Genomic DNA, 5,500 nt, shown 5'->3' on the forward strand with positions numbered 1-5,500 from the left:
GGATTAATCTTTTCCTGGTCAAATTTCCAACTCTTTGTGTAACTCTATTTAATTTCTTAGGAACTTGGTTGTAATATATTCTCAAGTCAAATCAGGCTTCACAAGGGTTGTGGAGCCTCTTTCCCTGCATATGGAGAGAATGATGGTAATTGTGTTGTATAGACAAAAAGGAAAGTCCATACTTAACGCTTCTTGGATCCCCCCATTCACCTGTTCAGACCAAACCAGGTGCACAACTTTGCCCTAATGACGTTGTAGTCTGTAGTGTCAAGTCTGAGTCTGCTCTCTACCATAAATGGCTACTTCCAAATCCAGATCCCTTCAGGCTGATCCTCAAATCCATGTCCTCTCTGGGGTAAGCCCCAAAGCAGCTTCCCCCAGCAGACTCTGGCTTCCCTTCCTTTCCAAATCAGTTTCTCTCTTACAACCAGCGCTGTTACTGTATTCTCCTCTTCCTCCCAGTCAGGAAGTGTCCTGTGTAATCTTGGTTTTGCTAGTATTTTGAGCAAGTTGTATCTTGAATACAACAGGTATTCAAGAGGTTTCTAGTATTTATCCTTATTCCTTACTACTTGTGCGACTTTGGGAGGTTACATGATCTCTGAGCCTCTGATTTTTCTTCTTTGTATCCACATAGGTTATTATGAGGATTCAATAAGAAAATGAAGGGGAAACATTTTTTTTTTTTTTGAGAACATTTGCCCTTTAATTTGCATTTAAAATCAGTTTCTTTAAATATTTTAGTTACAAGTTCTGAATAGTGAAGACAGAGTAGAGAATGAAGGGGAAACACTTGGGGTCTGGAAGGCCCCAACAGACATGTTAATTTTTACTTGAGATATGATGAATATTACAAAAGGGAATGTTCAGGGAGCCTAGGAGATATATAGCTGGGGGGCCTCACCTGTGCTGAAGGAGACAATAGGGCCCTCCAGAGGGAGTGACATTAAAGAGATGTCCAGGGTGAGATGTTCAGGGTGAATATAATTTGTGTTCTGGAAGAAAGCAAAGGTTCCAAGTAGAAGAAACTACGCTGCACATTCCAGGGCCTAATGCCATATTCCTGAAGGAAGGTAGGAACTGAGATGTCTTAAATAGTGGGATGGGAGAGAAAGAGCTGAAAGGATGGTGAAAGGTGGCCTCGGAGAAGTAGGCAGGGGTCAGAGAACAGAGGGCTCTGAAAGTCATGGTTAGGATTTTATATTTTACTTTGACCACAAAAACAAAAACAAAAACAAAAACAAAACAAAAAACAAACACTAAAGGTGAAAGAAAGGAAATGACATGATCAATGTTCTAAAGAGGCCATTCTCAGGGCACCTGGGTGACTCAGTCCATTGGGTGTGTGTCTCTTGGTTTCAGTTGAGGTCATGATCTCATGTGTTGTGAGGTGGAGCCCTGTGTCAGGCCCCTGCTCAGTGGGGAGTCCACAGGAGATTCTCTCCCTCTGCTCCTCCCCCTGTTCCTTCTTTCTCTCTCTCTCTCTCATAAATAAATGCGTCTTTAAAAAAGAGAGAGAAAGACTGTTCTCCCCTGCATTTGGACAAGCTGATAAGAAAGATCTTTTTCTCCCTTCTTTAGCTCCAGGAAGAAGTTCAAGACATAAGCTCCAGTCCACATGTGGAAACCCTCACCCCAGACCTGCCCCTTAATTACAATAAAATCCAAGCCAGTCTCCTTTCCTCACTCTCTCAAGCCATTTTTGGACCTGATTGAGAACCCTCCCTTCTCATCCAGAAGGACTCAATGTGTGAGTGATAAACCTTTTCATACGCTCTTGGTGTGTGTGTGTGGCATCAAAATCAATCTGAACCAAATTCAGATGGTGAGGTCAGGGTGCCCATCACACCTCTTGTGGTAACAACAACAATATGAATTATAAACATAAAAACTTTGACACATGTATCACAAATGAGAATGCGATTATACTATGCATACCTGATTTTTAAAATAAAGTACCCCGAACAATGATGTCATGAAATGTTTTTCACAATATCATTTGGCACGGCAGTATATTATACTAGTATATGGTGCAAATGATCTAACCAACTTACAATTGACATATATGTTGGTTCCAATATTTTTACTATTTTTTTTTTACTATTTTATTTTTTAAAGATTTGAGAGACAGTGTGTGCAGGTGTGCATGCACAGCGGGGAGGGAGAGAGGGAGAGGGAAAGAATGTCCCAAGCAGACTCTGTGCTGAGCAGGGAGCCCCATGGGGCTCAATCCCATGACCCAAGATCATGACCTGAGCCAAAACCAAGAGTCGGTTGCTTAACCAACTGTGCCACCCAGGTGCCCCCCCCCCTTTTTTTTACTGTGTTAAATAAACTACACTGGATATTTTTATTTTATTTATTTTTGTTTTTTTTAATATTTATTTATTTATTCATGCAAGACACACAGAGAGAGGCAGAGACACAGGCAGAGGGAGAAGCAGGCTCCCTGCAAGGAGCCCGATGCGGGACTCAATCCCGGATCCTGGGATCACATCCTAAGCCGAAGAAAGATGCTCAACCACTGAGCCACCCAGGCGTCCCAATTTTGTATTTTAGAAGCTTTTGTGACTTGAGGAGTTGATGTCACCATCTAATTTGAGGGTACTAAAAACCAAAAGCTCTCACTCCTCTGACTTGCTGGAGGACCACCTGAAGCTTGACTTCAGGACCATCACATGGTTTCTGGACCATGTGATGGAAAGCAGGCTTCACTGGGCCTGTGCTGTAGGACAGTGCCTCTGACACTTACTGCCAGGGACATGGACCTCAATTCAAATCCAGGGAGAGGCTGAGCACCTCAAGAGTCCTTTCCTGCTCCAGAATATATTTGATGGTCATCCAAAGTGTTCCCAGTGTACATGGGGGTAAATCCACGCAAGCTGAGAGGTCTGGATTCAACCCGGTGCCTCTACCAACGGCTCCCTGTTGACTAACCTCACCGAATACACGCTAACTCAGTGACCCACAGACTTGGCCGATAACCACGGAAACCAATCATTTTGATCTCAAGGGTCCTTTCCAAAACCCACCAAGGGTTTCTCATAAGTTCCACAGTGAGTCCACCCTAGGCCTGCGGAAAAGCACTGGGAGGGTTTGCACAAACCAGGGTAATGGAGCCTTGGTGAACAGACGGTGGAAAGCAGACGGGGTAAGGACCACATGTTAAGGATTCAAGTCAAAGCAACAGTATCGGGAAGGCCCGCAGTTTGCTGCGCAGTAAAGGGTACTTTAGTAAGTAAATGGCCAGCCTCAGAGAAGCAGAGACAAGCACTGTATTTCCCCTGTCATATTAGCAAATACACAGAAGGGCAACTTAAAAAATGGATTTACTTCACAACTACTGGTTCTCTAGCCCACAAACATATGTCAGAATTACCTGCGAAGGAAGGTTCTAAAAAATATTTAAGTCTGGGCCTCACGCCTGGAGAAGGCTGCAAGGAGTGGGGGCTTGGGATGCTGGCATTTTCAAAAAGCTCTTGGGGGAGTTCAGAGGTTGCCTTCTGCTTGAGTCTCTTGATTTTTAGGTTGACTGGGGTACTTTGCGCTTTGGGGGCCACTGTTTGGGAGTGTGGGGAGCTTTCTTTGCAGATTTATTAGCAGTAGTAAAGAACCTGGCCCCTGGCTTTTTGGTCTTCTGTCTTGGGTCTTTTTTCCCCAGTGAAGAGTTTCTTTCTTTCTCTGCCTCTTCTTTGATTCTTGGCTTCTTCTCCAGGCCGTTACCTGGAGTCTTGGGCTCTGCAGCCTTTGGGGTCTCCAAACCCAGAAAGGCCTTTCTCTTTATTCCATGGGGTCTGTTGGGACCAAGGCTCTTTTTTTGAGACTTCTTTCCTGCAGCGTGGTTTTGCATCTCTACGTTTTCTTTCGCTGGAGTCCCTATTGGTATGAGGAGTGGGATCTCGTCTTTGGACTCATCTTGCACCTTCTGCTGGGTTTTTCCTCTACCGGCCTCTTTCTTCTCACAAGCTTGCACCTTCTCCTTCTGGGGGGCAGGGTCCTTTGCAGCAGCATCACTAGTTTTGGGGTCCGCATCCTCTTCCTTCGGGGCCAATGTGGCCTTTCTAGCCTGTTTCATAAGACTTTTTTTCCTTCTTCTTTTTTTGTTTTTCACAATGCTCTTTTTGTTTTTGTTTTTTCTTTGCTTCCTTTTTCTTCTGACTAGGAGTGCACATTCCCTTGGCTTCATCCTGACAGCTGACAAATGAGGAAAAGATGGGCAGGGAAGCTGACCTCGCCGTCTTCACATACAAGAGTTTCACGCTCTCCCACTTCTCTGGCAACTTTTGTGAAAGCCTCTTCGAAACAGCCACGAGGTTATGAATGACGTGTTCCACCTCCATCCCAGTGTGGCCAACGTGGATAGCACTGCAAGAACCACTCCTAGAGATGTTTAACACGGTGCCACCTATGCACTCATTAATATCCCTGGATAAATTCTTGGCCAGAAGGTTCACAGGTACTGGAACTTTCTCTCTGTGGTAGAAATGTCTCCCGAGGTGTGACGGTAAGAGCCACCTGGTTGTCGCATCAGTAAGGAAGAAATCAGAACTTCCCAAGAGGCAGAGCTTGGCTTCATAGGCTTTATACTCCTTTTTTTAGAGTTCAGAAGGGGGTAATCTGAGAAAGGGTTTTAATTCCATGCTTGTTCAAAAGCTTCTTGTAAAACCATCCTGTCTTTTCAGGAGTTAAATTGGGTTCATCCTGGGTAAGTAAACAAATATCTGTTAAATCTGATTGAACACCACGAGGCAAGGCCTGTCTGACCCTCAGTTCTTTACTTGGAATCTTCCATAATATCACCATCAAAAATAAATTTTCATTCTCATTCAAAAGCAAGCCATTCGCGTTCTTCCTGGACCTGGGGTGTGCAAACAGAGCTTCCACCGCTTTTCTCATCTGCCCTTGGTCCAGCTGCTCCTCCGTCTCTGGAGTGGAGGCTGAGGCTGCAGTTGAGGAGGATGGTGAGGGGGGAGCTGAACCCTCCATGTGGCTCTCGCCTCGCGCAAGCGTGCGATACCCAGGGCTCTACAGTGGATATTTTTATACCCAACCCTTTGTTCATTTTCTTGGTTATTTCTTTAAATTAAATTCTTCTAGTTTTAAGTATTAATAAATCATAAGCACATTCAGCTCATTAGAGTATACATTTATGGAGCACCTGCCATGTGTGGTTATTGGGGATCCTAATACAAAAGACATTAAAATTGCTTTCAGAGAAGTACTATTACAATAAGAATGTTTGTAGGTTAAAAACTCTTTTTTTTTTTTTTTTAATAAAGACAGCTAAAGCCAATAAATGTAGCCTCTTCACTTGTACAAGATTTTACAAAGTATGAAGCTTGCCACAGGGTGGCACTAATACATTTCTATTGAATAGTGCTATGTTAATGAGTTTCTTCCCTGCTAATCTATTTTTTTGGTGAATTGTAACTGGAAAAATATTTTGGTTTAGTTTAACATTTAAAAAATTGGTTTACATCAAAAAACACAAAACAGGATT

At 43.5% G+C, this 5,500-nt stretch overlaps 1 pseudogene; it reads right to left on the bottom strand.

Annotated features, from left to right (window-relative positions):
• Positions 1-3,467: 3,467 nt before the first annotated feature.
• On the bottom strand, positions 3,468-4,986 carry LOC144281675 (ribosomal L1 domain-containing protein 1 pseudogene; annotated as a pseudogene).
• Positions 4,987-5,500: the final 514 nt, after the last annotated feature.

This window comes from Canis aureus, chromosome 13 (genome assembly GCF_053574225.1).
Source record: "Canis aureus isolate CA01 chromosome 13, VMU_Caureus_v.1.0, whole genome shotgun sequence".
In the NCBI taxonomy this organism is placed as follows: Eukaryota; Metazoa; Chordata; class Mammalia; order Carnivora; family Canidae; genus Canis; species Canis aureus.